Raw genomic sequence first — 21134 nt, 5'->3', positions numbered from 1 at the left:
TCTCATCAAGCTCCTATATAAGGTGTGGCCTATCCTGAGTTTAGTCGTGTTCACTCTGGTTATTAAAACCTTTCCTGATTTGAGGAAGTGTGTTATGTCCTTCCTGCTCCTGGGTTTCATCGTTCAATTCGTCACACATTCCAAATCATGGTTTGGAGAAACAAACCATGTTTATCTTTTCTTTTACTTGTATTATCCTAATTTTCTTTAGTCATTTAGTTAATATTGTTTAGACCAGGGGTGTCAAACATCCGGCCCGCCAGATGGTTCAATCCGACTCAGTCATGAAGCGTAAAAATTATAAGGATGTTTAAAAAACAAGCACGTTTCTGGTCGATTCCTGTGGCGAGTTATGTTTTTTTTTTTTTAATATAACCGAAATGTGCTATTCCGCCCCTAGGGAGAGCAAAGGAAAAGCAGAACAGGTGAAACAGCATATCTCTGCATGTGCCAAAAGCAAAACCTAACAGCTCTGCGTCTGGGTAAGATGCAGTTTGGTTCCCCGCGAGCCTCACCGCTGTTACGTTGCTACAAAAATGATAAGTCGTGACACCCTAATGACCAAAATGTTGTCAAAAAGAAAAAAAAGGTTGAAGTGAAGTGCTGAGCTTTCCAGGAAAAATGGACAGAGTTTTAGTTGTTCATGGAGCTGAATGCAAAACCTGCATGCTTGGCATGTTATCAATAGGTCTCAGTGCTCAAAGAATATAAAATTTAGTGCATATGAGACTCACCTTAAAGAAAAGTTTCACCATTAGTAGTTAAAAAAAGAGAAGATTTACAATGTATTATCTGGACTTATGAACAACCGTCTGCATTTACTGCAGCCGTGACGTCAGTGATGGAGCAGTGACAGACACCTTATTACAAACAAGTTGCAGCAAACATACCAAACCATTTTCGGATGGTGAACTTTTTCAAAAAATGCTGAAAGCTGCAGAAGTCTTCTGCCCAAAAAAGCAGTTGACCTTTGTCAACATCAGTCTGTCAAGGATTACAATTACAGATACATCTCTGAGGTGACTTGGGCGCCAGATGAAGGAATCCAGTCATTTATTGTATTTTCGGTTGCTGTTGATGAAAGCATCGACATCACAGACACATACAGCTGTACATATTTATTAGAGGTGTTGAAAAGACCGTCACAGCGGAGTTTCTGGAGTTGATGGCCACAACAAAAGCTCATGACAAAGTCAGCTCTCTGTTGTTACTGCGCTGGACAATGTTGGAGTGAACTGGTCATGTGATGTCTACCTGGTTTAGACACTATATATATATATATATATATATATATATATATATATATATATATATATATATATATATATATATACATACATACATACATACATACATACATACATACATACACATATATATATATATATATATATATATATATATATATATATATATATATATATATATATATATATATATATATATATATACATACATACAGCGATAAATGGACTATATATATATATATATATATATATATATGTATACATACATACATACATACATACATACATACATACATACATACATACATACATACATACATACATACATACATACATACATACATACATACATACATACATACATACATACATACATACATACATACATACATACATACATACATACATACATACATACATACATACATACGTATGTATGTATATACATATACATATATATATATATATATATATATATATATATACATATATATATATATATATACATACATATATATATATACATACATATATATATATACATACATATATATATATACATACATATATATATATACATACATATATATATATACATACATATATATATACATACATATATATATATATATATATATATATATATATATATATATATACATACATATATATATATACATACATATATATATATATATACATACATATATATATATATATATACATACATACATATATATATATATATATATATACATATATATATATATATATACATACATACATATATATATATACATATATATATATATATATACATACATACATATATATATATATATACATATATATATATATATACATACATACATATATATATATATATACATATATATATATATATACATACATACATATACATATATATATATATATATATATATATATATATATATATATATATATATATATATATATATATATATATATACATATATATATACATACATAGCTCGGTTGGTAAGGTGCAGGACTGTCATGCAGGAAACCCGGGTTCGATTCCCAGGGCGGAACGTACAATTAATGGTAATGGAAAAAAAGGCAATGAAATGGGGCAATTACCATGGAAGTGGGGTAATTACCACAACAATGACGGCAATTAACATCACCCATTGAGGGTCCTTGGGCAAGACCCTTAACGCTAATGCCTACCTCACAACATGAGAGATAATGAACCACATGTCATGCCAGCTCAGACGTCGCCCTGCCAAACAAGGTCTGCGTCAGGTGCTGAGGGACCAGAGCACCCTGATGGAAAGTGGGCTACTGGAACAAGATGGAAATGGACTAGATGTGAACCTTGTCCTGTTAGAATGCTACTACTCAAGTAATCCCACCCAGAGAGGTTACATGCAGAGAATGTGGAATGAATGGATGCTTCGAAACCCACAATCAAGGCTAACTGCCAAACAACTGGTAGCCCAGCACTCTAACATACACAAACGGCAACTCCTATCACATCTTGAGATTGAAGCGATACAATACAATGCCATGGGAGAGCCAGAACAGCAGGTCAGAGAGGAGGTTATACCACACTCCCACCCTGAGATTGGGTACACAGCCCCAACAACCACAATTACGCTGAGCAAGGCAGCAACTGACCTGAAAGACAAAATCATGTCTACAATGAACACTAGGCAACCCCGACACCAGCTACAACGGTTAAGTGATGTACCCCCTGAATGTCTACTGGAAACTGTGAATGAAGCATTGAGGGCAATTCCTACCACAACCATCACAGAAACCAATGAACTGGTTTACACTTCAGCAGCAGTGATCCTTGAGATGCTTGGCTACAAGAGCAACCATTGAAGAAAACAGTACCCACCATGGAAGCAACGGTTAGAGGCCAAAATCAAGGCAACTCGGAAGGATGTGAGTAAGCTGACAGAGGCTCAAAGAGGTACAATGAGAAAGCAAGTACCTATGAGATACAGCCAGATGCCCATACCTGAAGCACTGGAAACTGCCAAACAAAGGCTCCTAGCCTTGAGCAGCCGCCTAAAGAGGTAAACAAGAGACAATGAAGCCAGACGAATAAACAGGCTCTTCGCAACTCAACCTGCAAAAGTGTACGCTCAGTGGCAGGGTCAAAACAGCCGAGCAGACCCACCAAGGCTAGAAACTGAACAGTACTGGAAAAGTATATGGGAGAAAGAGACAGCACATAACAGCAATGCCCAGTGGCTGGTCTCTCTGAGAAAAGAACATAGCAACCTCCCTGAACAGAATCCAGTAACCATCACAGTGGCAGACATCCAAGAAAGAGTCTCAGGTATGAAGAACTGGACAGCACCGGGCCCTGACATGATACATGCCTACTGGCTAAAGAAGCTTACCGCACTCCACGAGCGTCTGGCAGCACAAATGAACCAGCTGCTAAGAGATGGGACTCACCCCGAATGGCTAACGGAAGGGCGAACGATCCTGATCCAGAAGGATCCTTCAAAGGGTGCAGTTTATCCGACTACCGGCCAATAACCTGTCTCTCCACAACATGGAAGCTCATGTCAGGCATCATTGCAACCAAGATAAATAGGCACATGGATCAATTCATGAGTAACACACAGAAGGGCATTGGTAGAGACTCCAGAGGAGCCAAACACCAACTCCTGGTCGACAGAACAGTCGCTCAAGACTGTAAGTCACGACACACCAACCTGTGCACAGCCTGGATTGATTACAAGAAGGCCTATGACTTAATGCCACACACATGGATCACTGAATGCTTGGAGCTGTACAACATCAACAGGACTCTAAGAGCCTTCATAGGAAACTCAATGAAGCTGTGGAAAACCACCCTTGAAGCCAATGGGAAGCCACTTGCACAAGTGCTGCTGTTCTGCATAGGTCTGAACCCCCTCAGCCAAATAATCACCAAGACTGGCTATGGATACCGACTCAAAAATGGGGCCAACATCAGCCACCTCCTCTACATGGATGACATCAAGCTATATGCTAAGAGCGAGCGTGACATTGACTCCCTGATCCACACTACCAGGATCTACAGTACTGACATAGGGATGTCATTCGGGCTCGAGAAAAAATGCAGCCGGATGGTGACTAAGAGAGGCAAGGTAGTCCACACAGGAGGGGTCTCACTCCCAGGAGGAACAATAGCAGACATCGAAGACAGTTACAAGTACCTTGGAATTCCACAGGCAAATGCCAACCTGGAGCAGGCAACAAGGAAAGCTGCAAAAGCTAAATACCTCCAACGAGTAAGGCAAGTCCTGAGAAGCCAGCTCAATGGCAAAAATAAGACCCGGGCAATAAACAGCTATGCACTGCCAGTTATCAGATACCCTGCAGGAATAATAAGATGGCCAAAGGAAGAGATACAGACCACGGATGTTAAAACACGAAAGCTCCTCACCATGCATGGAGGGTTCCATCCCAAATCCAGCACCCTAAGACTGTATGCTAGCCGCAAGGAAGGAGGCCGAGGACAGTGAGCATAGAAGCCACTATCCAGGTTGAAACATCCAAGATCCATGAGTACATCAAGCTCAAGGCCCCAAATGACAGTGTGCTCAGTGAATGTCTCAGGCAATGGAGAACAGAGGATACAGTGCTGGAGGACAGATCCTCATGGGAGGACAAACCCCTGCATGGGATGTACCACCGGACCATAACTGAAGTGGCTGATATCAAGAAGTCCTACCAATGGCTAGAAAGGGCTGGCTTAAAGGACAGCACCGAAACGCTCATCCTGGCAGCCCAGGAACAAGCCCTGAGCACCAGAGCAATAGAGGCTCAGATCTACCACACCAGACAAGACCCAAGGTGTAGGCTGTGCAAAGAGGCACCTGAAACAATCCAGCACAAAACTGCAGGGTGTAAGATGCTGGCAGGGAAAGCATACATGGAGCACCACAATCGAGTGGCTGGAATAATATACAGGAACATGTGTGCAGAATATGAACTGGAAACCCCAAGGTCAAAATGGGAAACACCTCCGAAGGTGTTAGAGAATGAGAGGGCAAAGATCCTGTGGGACTTCCAGATCCAGACTGATAGGATGGTAATGGCGAACCAACCAGACATTGTAGTGGTGGATAAAGAACAGAGGAAAGCCGTTGTGGTGGATGTGGCAGTACCAAGCGATGGGAACATCAGGAAGAAGGAACATGAGAAACTGGAGAAATACCAGGGACTCAGAGAAGAACTGGAGAAAAGCCTGGAAAGTGAAGGTGACAGTGGTGCCTGTGGTAATTGCAGCACTCGGGGCAGTAACCCCCAAGCTGGAGGAGAGGCTACAACAGATACCTGGAAAGAACTCAGACCTCTCAGTCCAGAAAAGCGTAGTGCTAGGAACAGCTAAGATACTGCGCCGGACCCTCAAGCTCCCAGGCCTCTGGTAGAGGATCCGAGCTTGGAGGAGAAACCACCTGCGGAGGGTGAGATGGACGTTTTTTTTTTTTAATATATATATATATATATATATATGTGGAGAAACAAGAATACATGGCTTTTTATTTTTTTCCCCCTACTGGACTGATTTAGCACCCGATCCGGTAATTTTTCAAAATAAAAGATTTCCCAAAATAAAAGAGTTCAGACTAATAATAAAAGGGGTACAGTTAGCGCTGCATGATATGAGGAAAACTCGCGATATGCGATATTGGTGATTAATTTTGCGATAACGATATAATTTGCGGTATATAAACAAATGTCAAACCAACCAAAAACATCATTTCCATTTCAATGCAACAGTATAAAAATTATACTCCAAATGACCCTTGTCAACATAGGAGGCAAACATCAAACATAAAAGGGCTCATCTGATTGATCAACAACGTAAACGGGTCCTTCCGATTGGTTAAATGCATAAAGGGATTTATTTCATTTATTCAATATTTCAAGCTGCCATGAGTTTGTTTTAGCACATTTAACCCTTGTGCTATCTTAGATGACCCCCCCCCCCCTTACTTTGACGTGTTCTCCCTACCATGACAAAGGTGGATAAAGGTGGAAAGATTTCATGTAATCCATGGACACCAGTGAAGATCACAATTTATTGGAGAAAAAAGGTTCAGAGCACTGTCTAGTGGGTCTAGATGACCCCACTCCCAATGTTAAAGTGCCTAGGATAGCACAAGGGTCAAGGTAACCATTTATTGCGATTTTCGCCGTCTTTTGCGGTATGCATATTGCACAGCTTGATGTCGCGATAACGATACATTTGCGGTATATTGTGCAGGCCTAGGTACAGTATTGAATATTTATTCAGCGGACCGGTCTTTCATTCATTTTCTTAACCCGCTCTATCCGCGCTATAACCTGCCTGCGGCTCTTTCATCCTTGTGCTGCGCTTGCGCTAGTGCTCTTCGACTGTCGTGTCGACCTGCTGCTATGATGACCGTATTTTGCGCTCTGTGTGTAGAATACACTGAGGAGCGCGGGGGAAAACAACTCTCAGCTGCAGAGGATATGAACAGGTGAACAGGTAGAGAGGAAAAGCAGGTAGAGAGGCGGCGGAGGGGCTTTGGCTTCAAACTCTGGTAGAGTGATGGGAACACGTGTATGAGGTGCCGTGTAGGACATTATTCAGAATTAGCATTCATAAACACGTATGAAATCTCTCACACACACTAGTGAAATGCTTGTATACATACAACTGAAAATATATTCATTCACATACAAATGTGAAATCTCTCACATATGTATCACATATGTATCAAGTTGCTATGGTGATGTGTCTCTGTGTGATTGACAGACAGACTCAGTTTGCTGAAAAAGCTCATTATAAAATAAAAAAGCCATTGTGAAAAACAGCAACATGAAATAAAAACAAGTTTACTTTGGAAAATATTGATTTTGAAATACGAGCTTCTGAAAAAAGACGTAGAATTATAATAATATTCAACATGATTAAAAATGAATATTTTAAAATGCTGTTTTAAAATAATGAACAGGTTTTCAAAGCAAAATGAAATATATTGAATAATATAATGGCTAATTTCAAATCTGTGTGCAGGTTTTTCACAATTTCATGATCCTTTTATATATTTATGAGAGATTTATTGGTTGATTGTTTATTTGCATGAGGTCATATTTATTTATTTAATTAAATATTTATTTATTTAATTATGAACAGTATAGGACTCCATAGACTACATCGATCGAAGATGCTTCACCAAACGTGACGGCGCAATGCACAATCCACAACACTCGGGGGAGTATGCACCTCAACACATCCACAGTGTTACCAGAAATTGGGCAGTTTTTGTTCTAAATTTGCGGATAAAAGTGGCTTTGGGCGAGTATGCATAATTCAGGTGATTTTGTGGTCGGTTCAGCAGTTATGTTTTCATTAACATCTAGTAGTGGTCTAAATTAGGCTGGGTGGTTGTTGGAGTTCCACAAAACTCCTATGAACTGGAGTTCCATGAACGCAACATGCCGCGTGTGGGAGGGGCTACCAGCTAATGTTTTTAGCCTGGTAGCCACATGGAGCGGTTGCCTGTGCTTATCTCAGTAAAAATGCATGGATGCACAATGTACATGGAGTGTTAAAAGATCAGGTTTATTTATTTTTAATAGTTCCACGTGATAACAATGTTTCCAAGTTTGAGTTCATGAGATCATCCCAGAGAGTCTCTGCTTCAGGTCCTGCAGTCAAACTACGTCTTACGCCATTCACTCAGAGCTCACATCGTGCCTTATGTCGGCTCGCAGGAGGTTAGCTGGCGGACCGACAGGCAGCTGCGCAAAGCGGAACAAGCCTGCTCAGGCCTCCTGAACCTTATGATATTTTTCTATTTTCAATGAGACAGTGATTATAATCAGGTCCTCTGATTTTATTTTTCCCTCCCGGGAATACAGTAGCGGTTTTAGGCACGGGCCATACGGGCGATCGCCCGGGGCGGAAAAATGACGGAGGGGCGGCGCCAGCGGCTCAGCTCTTGTAAAATACTTTATGCACCACTATACACAAATCCGCCGCGAAATCTACGGGCGCCGCCCATATTGGCTATCGCCATTACTGCGTGGCTGTGGACTGCGACTTACCACTGCCCTCTATTGGATTTTCAATGAAAGCATTTCTCACGCGAATATGACAGGTGACAGGTAGATAAACAATGGCAAAGGAAAGGGATGATTGGGTAGATGACGTCAGGCAGTGGCCAAAATTGACCAATGCAGGTAATTTAATGTCAAGATAATGTATTAAGGCGTGTATTAATTGATGACAGCCATAAAACCGAACGCTATCATTACTAGCTGTGTTGCTAATATGTTCATTAGCTTGCAAACAACTAAAACACGACTATTTGTAGTAAAATAAATGTTTTTACAGGTATCCAGGATTACTTTATTAATCGCCTGGTATGTGATGAGCTTCAGAATCTGCTGCCAGCAGTAGGAACAAGAATTGAACATGGGGTTATGAAAAGTTGTGTGCTTAAGTAGTTAGTAATAAGATTAATGAGCATATAACAAAAGGAGTAATACACACATCAAGAGTAAAATATCTGTTCATTGTTTAAAAAAATTACATGTTAGTTATCGACACTGCATTGCTATGGTAACTTACTAAGCATCAAGAGTTTGACATTTCTTCACAATTTAAACATGTACAACCATCTACATTGTGGTTTGAAACAGTTGGTTGCTTTGTTGAACTTTTTGTTCAAATAAAAAGTAATATGACCTTCCTTGGCCTCAAAATTAATAACCACATCACACACACAATCATTCTTCAGGTGTTTCCTTTTTTTATTCAGTACTGTTATGGATTAACAGAGGCTGCAAATTACATAGCTCTGCACAAATACTTACAATCTCATCAACACAAAACGACTCGCAAAAGTAGCCAGAAACTGTCAGCACATAAACCTGTATAAAATATAAAGTCTTTGTTATTTAAATTTTTCGCTGACACTGATGGCGTTGGATCAGTCTGAGTGCCACAGTCCTTCATCGGCTTGTTACCGCAGCTGAAACTGTAGTTGTGGTCCATGTGATCTGGCGACTGGATTCCAACATCACATGTTTGCAGAGGCAATGTTTCCAAATTTCCAACATCCACATCTGTTCCCATTGGTCCAATAGCTGAGTTCAGGTGTAGTGCCTGAAGACATCTTTTTTTGGGTGGAGGTCTAGCTGGAGTTACCTAAAGAAAAAAAAAGAGCTTTGCATTAGTAAAACATGAGAATGAAACATATTTAAACTTACAATGTGACGCAATAATATGGCTCTGCTAAGAGACCTACTTACACGACAATCATAGCCCATGAACAACACAGGATAGCGATTTTCTCTTCTGGGTTGTCCGTCAGGAAAATGTATCCCACACACCTTAGAGTGAAACATAAATATACATACATTGGTTGTTGTAAATACTTCTGAAATACTTTGCACATGCACAATTCCATTTTACCATCCTATTTATTAATCTCTGGAGGGGGCTTACATATAATATTGTTCTTTTTTGAGGTGTAAGGGGCAAAAATTGTTGTTTATCCCCATCCTGTTTAGTCTACTGTTGTAATTGAAGTACTATGTGGATTTTTTTATTTTTTGCAAGAATGAAGATTTGTCTATTTGAGATACTAGTTTAATTATTTAATAACATCAATCACAGAATAATCAAAAAACCAATTGGTTGAGTACATTTACCCATCCATCTAGCAGATGTTTTTTTTACCCAAAGAACAGCAACAGGACAAACAGTTAAGCCAATGCACAGAAATAAACTACAGTAACTTAATTACAGATCATACAAAGCAGTAAAAACAGAGCTTTAGTCTTGTAAAATCAGATTTTCACTTGAAAACATGAAACGTCAGCTGTGTTTTCGCCTGTTGCTAATAATGTTAGCATCTTAGCTAGCTATGTCGTATGTTTACACCCTCTGCGTGCAACATGTGGCATTAACAGATAGAACAATCAAGCCAAACGTACCACAGTATTCTTGTTTGCTGTGACGCCATCTCGGTTTATGTATTTCATCCACTTTTGACGCACATCTTGGTCCTCCGCTCGACCAGGTTATCTGTGTAATCCATAAGGCCACACGGGCAGTCGGTGCAGTAAAGGTTTGTGAATTTCACAAACAGTCTTATTCCAGGCCTGTATTTTTGCACTGCTGTTAAAGCAGCCGAAAACACAACAAGTTCTTCCCGGCATCGTTGAAAAGAAAAAAAAATGGACAAACTTTTCGCATCTAAGCCTGCTTGTAAGCTTGCAGCGAACGTCTGCAACAGCCGCTGCGGGACCAACAACAAGCTACTTCTGCTACTTCCTTAGCAGCAGAGCACCGCAGTAATGGCGGCGCTACTTTACTTCCGGGTTTCGCCGAATTAGTGTATTGGTTTACTTATATCACAGAGTTTGTAACAGCCTGAAACCTGGCGGCGCCCCCGCCCCGCAGCTGCGCTCCCTCCTGTCTTTGAGAAGTAGACGCAAATGTGTGTGAGAAGGAGAAGGGAGGGGGCGCGGGGTGAAGAAGGAGAAGGGAGGGGGCGCGGGGTGAAGGGTGCAGGCTGAGAGGTGAGCACGGAGCACAAAACGCATGCGCAAACCTGGCTGGATCTTCTTCCAGGTGGGCAACGGTCGCGGGCCGCGGCTCAGTGCTTGATGAAAAAATAAAAATAAAAATTGCGCCGCCATGTAGCGAATTGGCGCCCCTGGGTGCAGCTGCACGCGCTCCTGCTGGAAATGTTTGACGAACGGGGGGGGGGGGGGGCTGCGGGTATAAAAAAGGTATAAAAAAAAATCATGCTTTTTTGGTTATTTTTGTGTGAAATGCCCAAATAAAAAATGGGAAAACAAAAAAAATTCTTCACTTAGATGACAGTTGGTTTAGTCGACAGACTTGATACCTATGTCAGGACATTTATGCTAAATGCAAAAACATCTGAAATATGGAGAAAAAAGGTCAAAGCTGGTGCCGAATTTAGAAAGAAAAGAGAAGAAGAGGAGAAAAAAGACAAAGAAAAGGGTATTATCGCATAGCTAGATGCACGTTTTCTAAATTCGAATGCTACCTGCCCTACAACAACAACGTTGCAGAGGAAAAATCTCTTGTTTGGTCTATCATGACCAAAACTGAAGTAGGCCCAAATATTGCAAATAACGTCCTTTTTAAGATATTTATTCTTAAATGTTTGTTCTGCCTTAACTTGTAACATTAGTTATGATTCGTGTGTCTGTCTGCTCTGCTGTAACACAAAGTTTTTGTTGTGTTTTATTGTTGTATATTAGTTCATAATGTTAAATAAGCTGTGATGGTAGCATGCTGCTGCTGCTGCTGATGCTGCTGCTGTTAGCTTTTCAAAACTCCAGTTGATCAAGTCATACCTGAGATCACCAATGTCTCAGGAGCAACTCACTAACCTGCTGTTGTTAGTATCAATCATTCATGGGGGGAGCAGATTTCATATGATGACGTTATTGACAAGCTTGCATCAGGAAGGCCACAAAGGTTAGGTTTTAGTTAGTGTTTCTGTTCTTAGTGCTGCAGTTACATTTATTCTAGTGTATTATTAGTGTGATTTGTAGTTTATAATATTTATTTCAGATTATTTGTGTTTGATTAAATATTTCCTAACTGTATTTTCAGTTACAATAAATGGACAAAGTGACTCTATTGGGGGGGGGGGCGCCAGAGGAGGGTCTCGCCCGGGGAGTAATTCAGGGTAGAACCGCCACTGCGGGAATATGTTGAACCTTTACTGCGATGACGTTTCTGACCGTGATCGGAAAACGCAGCAGAGATCCGGGATTGATTGAGCAATTCTGCAGCCAGGGCTTACTCCAAGAATCAGGCTCTGTACTTTGGAGGAAACCTTTTTTTACTATTACCTTTCCGGGGAACAGGGCAACAGACCCTTAACTTGCGCTCACACACTTACTCTCGCGCTGCCTGGGCGCTCTGATTTACACGTAATTTAATAATGAGGAGTGTTTCAATGGGGGACTTCGAAATGTGGACGACCGGAGCTCCTCTGTGGTTTGGTCCACACAAACCCTCAAACTACAAAAACAGAGTCGTCCATGTTTGCTGCAGCAGACATACTGTTTGTCTCCATTTGATCTCTAATATCAGCAACGCTGCGCGGATATCGCTGAAATATGTCATCTCTGACTGGAACACCGCTGAGCAGGTATCGAGGAATAAGAGTCGATTTCCATGGATGAGCCAATGAGCGTTTAGATCCCGCCCACTTTCGCTGATAGACTCATTCTCCTGAAAAAGCTTTTCATGAAATAAATAAGTCATTTTGAAAAACAGCAACATGAAATAAATACAAAGCTACTTTGGAAAATATTGATTTTGAAATACGTGCTTCTAAAAAAAGACAGAATTATAATAATATTCCACATAATTAATGAATATTAATGAATATTTTAAAATGCTGTTTTAAAATAATGAACAGGTTTTAAAGCAAAATGAAATATATTGAAAAATATAATGGCTAATTTAAAATCTGTGTGCAGGTTTTTAACAATTTCATGATCTTTTTATATATTTATTAGAGATTTATTGGTTGATTGTGTTTTTGCATGAGGCCATATTTATTTATTTATTTAAATATTTATTTATTTAGTTATGAACAGGATAGGACTCCATAGGTGACAGGTTGATTAGGGGAGTCTGTTAACCACAACTCTTCATGCTTTCAATGGGGATCAAATTCTTATTTGCCTAATTGTGTGCAAATACATGTATATAATTTCTATAAAGTGGATTTCTTGATTTTCTATCTCTTTCTTTTTCAAATTAACCTTCCATAGGATCACAGAGTGATAATTTCTTTTTAAGTGGGCAAACCTTCAAAATCAGCAAATTAGCAAAATTTGCAAATACTTATTTCCTCCACTGTATATGCACACTAACACACGTGGACACTTTTTTGCAACGCATAAGGTCAGCCTTGCACGTGTTTCTACATTCAAATCGAAATTTTTAGGTCCAGTGCCAAAACAATGTCATTTTGTGACAACACTAGTCCTTCACAGCAACAACTCAAAAAAGACGCGGCAGGTTGAAGGAGTTTTCATTCCATTCCTGAAGAACCCTTATGGATATATAGACTCAATGCATTAACGTATGCTTAAGATATTCTTAAGATGCACACAACATTGAGTTGTGTTGTATGATCTTGTTGTCTTTCTTGGTCACTCCAAGAGACTAAAAAGTACCTAAGAGTAAACGTGAACAAACTTGTCCTCCATGTTCCCTAATGTCTATACACAACACCCTTTTCTAAAGCTACATAAACAGAACCACACCTTCTCAATTCAAAACTCAAACTTTCCCAGTAAAAGAGCAGCTTGAAGCTTTCAAAGCTGTAAACACTATACACATAATTACACACTACAGCAAAACAATTGAAAACACAATGCTCAATTTGTGACAAGGTTCTTTGTTTCGCAGCTGCCAATGCATATTTTTAGAAACTTTACAGTAATGGAGGTTCTTAGATCTCTGCAGAGGATAAGATTTAGATTTGTGAGTTTTATATGAAGAGTATATCTATAGTAAATTTCGCATGTACCAGTGCACTACTGTAACATATCTCAGTGCAAAAACAGAATCTAATGCACACTATACTCTGTAAAACATGATCAAGGTGTGAAGTTATTTTATCTACTTTATTCACGCCACACACACACAACAATCACTGTGCGGCATAATTTAGTGTGTGGGTGTCTGTCATAAACCTTCCATATCCATGATGAGAAGAACTCTATAGGGCTCAGGAAAGGGGACTATGGGTGGCAGACAGATGTTTAAAAGTGGTCACTGTTGTTGGTAAACCACTCTGATTTGGTTTGTTCCGTGGAAACTTACATTGTCCCAAATGATCACATAAATGTGATGCCCCGGATGATATTGTTGGCGGTCAAGGAGGATATCTTTTAGCTCTTAGGTGAGGAGACGTTGGGTGTTGTAAGACCCAAGGACAGCATGCCAGTGGGCAAGCCCCACCAAACCCATGGCAGCACAAAAAGTAAAATAACCCCCTATTGGCCAGGAACCTCAGTGATGGCTCTTTGGCCAATGATGTTTCACCTTTTTTTTTCTTTTTTTTTTAAACTTGTCCTGTCCAACAGCTGAGCAAACAGATGAGAGCTGAAAGCCTCTTGTGTTGGACATATTTTACTGTTACGACAGGGGTTATGGATCTTTTGACACACTAGGTGTATATTTGAATTAACCCCTTTTGTAATTTAGGCTAAACTTTATTCATCTTATTCACATCTGTAACAGTTTTTTGTTGGACCGGACGAAAAAGAAATGAAGGGAAGAAGAGAGAAGGATGCTAGGGAGGAGGAAGGGGGGGGGGTGACCAATGGGGCGAGCGGGGGGGGGGGGGGGGGGGGTAGAACCGTGAAGCAGCATGAAGCAATAAGTTGCTGGATGTTTACTATCATTACAGTCTGGTTTATAAGTAATACAAATCTAAAAGGGGCAGGGCCTGTCCACACACATACTCAAATGTTACAAACATAAATGTGGGCTCCAAAAAAGCCCACATTCAAAACATGTCAACATGTATTTGAGACAACCAATGTTCACACACACACATTCATTTTATTCAGTCAGGCAAACTATTTGAGATAGCACCTGTGTTCAAGTGAGTGTTCATGTTCTTATAAGGTGGATGATGGAATGTAAAAAGAAGGGGGGAGAGTGCCCTGTCATTCCCACACCAAGACCCCCACCGCTGTAGCAGCGGCAGCAACCAGGAGCCCACAACACCCACACGGTACACTCAAAAAAATAACTCATTGGATGAATTCAATTTAATTAGGCAGGATTTCCATCCAATAAATATGAATAGCCCTAACTCAAAGAAAATTCTTCCATGTAATGAAATATAATTGAGTCAGTCGAACTCAATTTTATCACAAAAAGCCAAACAGAAAGAAATCCATTAACTTAATGAAACTTACTGCAAAATAAGGCAAGGCAACATACTTTGTGTGAACCTAGAACCTCTACATGCTGACACCATTGACTGATACACTGAGCTAACTCTTTTGAGGCCAAATCCATTCGCCAGTATAAACAAAAAGAATCATTTTCTCTATAAATGAGGTTCGTCGTGTATTATCTTATTAGGAGAAACCGAGTTGAAACGATTCCAAGCCACAGTACGTTTTTTACGTGGAAAAACATGAACGAAAGTTTTCTGTCTTCGAAAAGTCGAAGGAATTGAAGGACCAAAAGTCATAGCAGGCATCAGAGGAAAGAGCTGAACGTTTTAATGGTTGAATAGTCAAAATAGGTAGAAAATTGTTGCTGAAAAACGGCGGAAGATACTATAAGAAGAATTAAGGAAACAGGAAAACAGCATTCAACCAATAAAAGAATACTCACCGAAGAATGATTTTGCACGTGTAAAAGGGAGTGCCTCAATTCTGTCGCAGCAACAGGTAGAAAATGGCGGATCCACTAAGGAGCCCCCTTAATTGAACTCGTTTATTTTGGATTACTGGAGTTTACAGGTGAAACTATTAATACATTTTATGTTAGGTCAATTAAATGTAGATTCATATTTTTAAAATAAATATATTTAAATAAAACAAACAGCATTTACTTGTGTTACATGAAAGAGGGGCTTGAATCATTTTTTTGAGCAGATAGAGAACAATCGGCCGCCGGGCCATCACATCCGTCCCCCAGGCCAGGGCAAGCAGGACCGCCACGGGGGCCACTAACACCGGAGAGCAGGGAAGCACAGGGGGACAAAGAGTCCAAGCCCCAACCCAACCAGGATGGTAACCCCCTCGCCATGCCGGGAGGGCCCAATACAGGGCCCCGCCCCAGGAGAGCATCCCTAGCCCCAGACAAGCAACCTACCACCACCCAGGAGTTCTAGGCGTCCCCCCCCCCCGGACCCCAAGCATGGGCGAGGGCCCCCCAAGGGAGACTGCCCCACGCTCCAGGCAGTCAACCACCCTGTCAACGGTTGGTCCAGGTGAGAGCAAGGTAGGGGGTAGCCACCCCTGCCCAGGAGGAAGACACCCAAGAGCGTTGCAGGTCCACAAGGAGTGTTGTTACTATGGCCTGACCAGGCTCACCCATAGATGGAATTTGGAGAAGGCCAGCGCTCAAGGGAATGGACCAGAACCTCCACCACAGAGACACGGACACCCTCCGGGGTGTCCCCGGGGTGACCCAGAACCCCAGTTCTGGGTCTTGCCAGAGAGCACAGGAATGCCTTTCCCCGCATGGAGAGAGGGCCGCTGGGTCCACGAAGCCAGCACCCAAGGAACACGTTGCCAAGGGCCTGGGATCCCCTTTCAGGTATGAGGGGACAGATGGCCAAAGGTCCCACCTTCCTTGTATAATGTTTGTGTCTAAGATGCAACCATAGGAAGGGGGACCAGTGCCAAGTGACTCCTCCCCCCAAGGTGCATCGCAGGCTGTCACCCCCATCCCCTAATAAGTGATTATATGAGAAAAGGGATAAATGGGGGAATAGCTGATGGACTGTCCCCCGGTGGTGAAACAGCTGTCCCCCAGCCCCCTAGCATTGGGCCCAGGCCTCAGTCCACACAAGGAGGGAGGAGCCAAGAAAGCACCCCCCACCCAATCAAGCATCGCCCCCTGCCCCAAAACTGGGCACTCTGATCTTGCTTTTATACATGTGGGACTATGAGAATATGAGAAGAGTTCTGAGCAGAGTTATTTTGCAACTAGTGTTTTAGCAAAGAAAAATGTGTTAACATTTATGAGAATGGAGAATTCTGTTTTGTGACGTGTGTCTTCATGTGAAATGTGTTTATGGTATTAGAAAATGATGGCTAGATTTAGTAAATGTGTTTAGACAACTCATTTGGTTTAGGGGATTGGCTTTTGTGTTTTAGCATTTGAAAAAAACTGTAATACAGGAACGACAGGAAAAAACACTCTCTCTTTGAACTTTAATAAATCATTGATCATTTATGTAATTATTGTAATTCCAATGGATTCACAGCAGTGTTAAGCTGACTGATCAGTGTTGTATATCTGTGAACAGCTGTTTTTCTCTGCATCAGAGTCCGTTGGAGTTACAATAATTGCAATAAACAGTTGATGAGTCACGATGATTCAAAGAGCACCAACACCAGAGAAAAAGCACCACTGTTAAAGGGTTAATTTGATTCTTTGTTAGCTGTGAACCCAAACCATCTGAATTCAGAGTTTGAGTGAAAACAAAACATGAGTTTTTTTTTGGGTTTGTCCTGGAATGTCGTTTAGTCAGGCAGGTGGAGCCAGGTGGGCGATGTCCGAGAAGCAGAAATGTCCTTCTTGGCAGTGAAATGCTCACACTTCCCTCACACTCAGCCTGACCTAACAGGACTGAGGCCATTCACAGTGATGAGGAAGAAGGAGGTGTGGCAGTCCAGACAGAGTTTAAAAGACATTGTTTGTCCTAAGACTTTGAGCTGTGACTCAAGCATCACACAGCAAACAGGTATGTGCTCATTATGAGGTTATAACCAACAGGTTTTCAGGAGACAACTTAGTAAAATACATGAGTTTCCATAATGATTAAAAGTTGTTCTCTGAGAAAAGTTTGCTCTGTAACATGTGAGACAGACGTGTTTCTCCTGAACTCAGGTCAAGATGGGAGGTCTCCTCGGCCAGTCCGAACTCATGTTAGCTCTCTTCTTGATCTTCTCCATGCAGACTGGGGCAAAGAAAGCTAAATACTTATGCTGTGTAAATAAATGTTGATCCATAGATTAAGTCCAATAATTTCTTGTTTTTCTTAATTTCTAATAATAAAGAGTGGATCACTAAATGCTGAATTAATGAATTTTTAACTTCAACACCCAGAAACTGTAAATATCGTTTCTTTCTCCCTTGTTACTTTAAAATGTACAATTCAAAATTTAAATAACAAGATGTGTATTCTTGAGTACTTTCTCAATTCCTTCTAAAAAGCCATGAGTGTCATAAAATAATTCCATAGCCAACGTTTAAGGTAAAAATATCTTGAGTTTTGTACTAAAGTGCCTCCCATTCACCACTGCAGTGTAGGTAAGGGATAATGCCTGACGAAGTGTCCACTATCAGAAATTATACCATTGTCCGGGTGAATACTCGATTCTGATTGGCTGCTGGGTGTGCATTAAAAAGTGATATACCACAGGGATATACCACGTCTAAAAAGTAGTTTCGGTCACATAGCATAGATATTCTATATCATTGCACTGGCTTCTCTAAAACAACCTTTAGCTTCATCATCTGGACAAAAACAACCGGTTGAGAGGTGAACTTTCTCTCTGAAATGATGCTTTATTTAACCCATCAGGATGATCAGCATATTTATATATATTTCGCTTTATGTCGCCAAATCTCGACTGCAGCGGTGGTCCACGTAAAAAATAGTCCCCACCGCGTCGGACGGTCGAGGCTTCCACGGCATGCGTTAAAAGGTGATAATGCACACTTTGTCGGCCATTAACCCTTACTTAACGGACCACACTGAAGCCTGATCCTTTCTGAGAATGGACACCTCAAAGGCCACCATCGCGCTTATACCACGGTCACTTACAAAATAAATAAATAATCAATCATTTTTTTAGTACTTTATTCTTGATATCTTTCCAATTGAAATGGCTTTTTCACAGAACAAAGGACTATGATACGCAATGCTGTGCATTGTTGTGGTAATGGATGAGCCGTCACCTAAAGCTTTGTTTCAGAAAAACCAGCACAGTGATTTTGACTGGAACTTCTTCTGCAGGTGTACATTATCATTGTCCATCATCACTTTTTAAACTACACCCAGCAGCCAATCAGAATTGATTATTCCCCCAGGCAAATGGTATAAAATGCTAAATTTAGACAAGGGTTTTTCAACCTGTGTACCGCGGCACAATTGTCAGGTGTGCCGTGGGAAATAACCCATTCACTGATCAAAACAAATTTACCATCTCCAGGATATCAGCTCTGTGGTCATCCAAACAGGCCCTGATAAAACACTGAGTAGTTAGGAATATGAAAGATCATAAAATACTTTTTTCTTTGTCTTCATTCGATTCTGGTCAAGACTTTGATAAGAGTGACGGTACCGCGATTTAGAGGCAGCTTCAGCTGTTTTCGGAAAACTCCCGCCCCTTCAACTGTCTCCACCAATCATTCTTGGAGGCTTAATCATACGCCATCAGTCTGTCCATTCAGAAGTGGTTAAAGTCTTCACTTCCTTGTTCCGATTTAGCTCATAAAGTCTCTCAGTTCCAACAAAAATAACAGCTAAAGCTTGTCTTTAGCATTGTAGCTTTCCACGGGATCCGGTATGAGACCGTCTTCAGATCATTTCAGACTTCAGTCACTTTTGAAAAATGAAAAGTTAAGCTTAAGTAGAAGTTATAACAACATTTAAGAAAAAGGTTTAAGGTGAAGTGACTTCACTTAAGGTGAAATAACTTCATTTTCAATTAAGACAAAGGAAAAACTAATAAAACTTCAATATGTTCACTTTTTGTGCAGCTACAATAAACATGAATATAATGTTAGTTTTTAGGTGTACAATTTATCAAACATATTGTGATCATATTCAAAAATTACAGTTGCTTTTGCACTTACATAAAAAAAATATTTAAAGAAAATATCTGTTTAGAAAGAATATTTTTTTCTTTGTGAGGTTACATAAAATTGCATGTTAATAAACTGAAGGGAAAAAAACTACCGGGGTAAAACTAATTTAACTTTTATTACATCTTTTTTTTAAAAACAGTTGCAACTTTCAGCTTTTTCTGCCACAATTATCACCAAAATGCACGTGAGATCGCAGAGGGACTGTACATTAATACAGACAATAAAGTTTCTCCTTTTTTCAATTTTTGGATGCTGGTGTGCCGCATGCACAGCTACAATATGTCAAATTCAGATCTAATTGGATGTTGCATAAAGTGAACAACAGGGTTCAATCATCTCAGTTAAGAGTGTAAAATAATCTAAATAAACTTTGCTTGTCCCGATTCCTTCAGGGGATCACTGTCAGGTAGGGAGGGCTGATGAACATGAAGGACCCCAAAATGGAGAGGGGAGGCACATGGTTCCAGGGCAAGGGGTTTAATAGCTTAACAAAAAGCGCTGCAGAGCAGGGAAACAAAGCTGAACTTACTGTGGCCTAAACATGGAAACATGGCAGAAGACAGTCAGGGAAGAGACGATATGGACCAGAACAAGAGGAAGGCAGAGACAAGACTTATATACAGACAGGACTGACAAGTCACAGGTGACAACGACAAGAACAGATTGGAAACAGGGAAGTAAAACTCGAAAACATGACATGCAGGAAAACTTCAAAATAAAGCAGGAAACAGAACTCAAATCATGACGGTAATACAATGGATCCAAAAACTAATACAAAGAAACCATGACATAACACACTACCATGATGGTCTTCTTTGTTCTTCTTAGCTGTATTTTGTGTTTATGCTCTAGTAAACACTACACACTTTTGATACACTGCTCCATCTCACCCATGAAAAAGGGTATCATTGTAAGATGTGAGTAAAGCTGCAGAGACAGATGAGTGAAGGAAAATTAAGGAAAACATGATTGGGAAAATAAATGTTAAGCATCATCTCAGTAAATCTGTGCATGTGACCACTGTGCTGTATGAACAGAGACACTAAGGAGAACATTGCAAAAATCAATCAGCTGAAGTTTTCCTGCAGTGCGGCACACAGTATGATCTCATTCAGTTTCAGAATTTATCCCAAGTTTTTTCTCCTCAACAAGCTAACATTTGTGTCAACGTGGTTAGGTCGTCTTTGTTTTTCCTTAGTCTTTGTGACGAAGAGGCAGAGGCGTTTGGATCCATGTCCATCTGTGTTTATTGACAAACACATATAGGGCCCTAG

At 40.4% G+C, this 21134-nt stretch overlaps 1 long non-coding RNA gene across 1 annotated transcript; it reads right to left on the bottom strand.

Annotated features, from left to right (window-relative positions):
* Positions 1-8770: 8770 nt before the first annotated feature.
* Positions 8771-10616, bottom strand: LOC105357921. The gene is made up of 3 exons (XR_002872725.1): positions 10218-10616; positions 9531-9611; positions 8771-9426 (listed from the first exon to the last, which is right to left on the bottom strand). It is a non-coding gene; the product is annotated as an uncharacterized LOC105357921 (long non-coding RNA).
* Between the last annotated feature and the right edge of the window lie 10518 nt (positions 10617-21134).

Source organism: Oryzias latipes, chromosome 23, assembly GCF_002234675.1.
Source record: "Oryzias latipes chromosome 23, ASM223467v1".
In the NCBI taxonomy this organism is placed as follows: domain Eukaryota; kingdom Metazoa; phylum Chordata; class Actinopteri; order Beloniformes; family Adrianichthyidae; genus Oryzias; species Oryzias latipes.
The sequence above is the reverse complement of the archived record's forward strand: the minus strand, read 5'-3'. Positions and strand labels throughout refer to the sequence as shown.